Raw genomic sequence first — 1,097 nt, forward strand, 5'->3', positions numbered from 1 at the left:
TTTTTAGTACCATAATGCTTTACTGTTTAGCTCACATATGATTATTGTGTTAATGTCATTTTGGGATGAAATGGTTATTAAAATATTAGTATATTTCCAAGAGTTTCACTGAATAAAGCAGAGCCTGATTCCACTGCCATTTACTTTAGCAAGAATGGGGTAAAGTTCTAATTCAGACAAACCTTATTGCACTATTTATATTTCAAGGATGGAGAATATGGGACAAAGGAATTAATATGATTTGTTTACAGTCCCAGAGAAAGTCAGTCTTGGAAGTTTTTGTTTCAATTCTGCTCTGTTCTGTTCTGTTCTGTTCTATTCTATTCTATGCTATGAAGTCTGTGCCACAGCTCTCATCCTCACAACACCCGAGAACATCCCAAGAGTTGCTAGACAATATGTTTTGTATCTTTCACTTATTATTTGTTTTTGAAACATGCAGTTTTACAAAAGACTCAGGCATTAAGTTGGTTTTGGACTGGGATTCCAATTACACTGGGTTTTGCTTCTTTGCTTTGGATTGGACACGGAGTTTGTCTCATGGAATTGGAAAAGGAAAAGGGAAGAGTAATTTTTCTTTTAACTGAAGGAAAATGTTTTGCTGTGCTCTATGTTTTTAGTGCCTAGCTGAGAAGAAATGCCTGCACACTGTGCTTGCTATGGAGCATGGAGACACTTAAGGTGGTCTTCAGGCCCTGTGATTTAGTGAGTTTCAACTCCCACACAAACATTACCTCTGCAAAGGGCAGCTCCACAGTGCTTGAGAGTCCCAGTACTCAAGCTTTCAGTAGTAGCCTAGATTCAGACCATTGAGCACTTTCAGGATAAAGATGGACATGTAAAATTCTATTTGAGATGTTTCAGACAGAGTGTAAGTAATGCTGGGGAGGTTAGCAATCCTTTTGATAGTCCAACATGTTAAATGAATGTGTAATTGTTCTTGCGCTACCTAAAGCTTCCTGAGTTCTGATAATTTCACATCTAGTTCTATGGCAGGCTTATAGTCAAGCCAATAGTGACTGGAGACTATAAAATGAAAACACATAATTTTCTGCCGCAGAGGACCTTTGAGTTCTTAGCCAGCAGCAAATCATGTT

The sequence above is a fragment of the Geospiza fortis genome, unplaced genomic scaffold (genome assembly GCF_000277835.1).
Source record: "Geospiza fortis unplaced genomic scaffold, GeoFor_1.0 scaffold191, whole genome shotgun sequence".
Lineage (NCBI taxonomy): Eukaryota > Metazoa > Chordata > Aves > Passeriformes > Thraupidae > Geospiza > Geospiza fortis.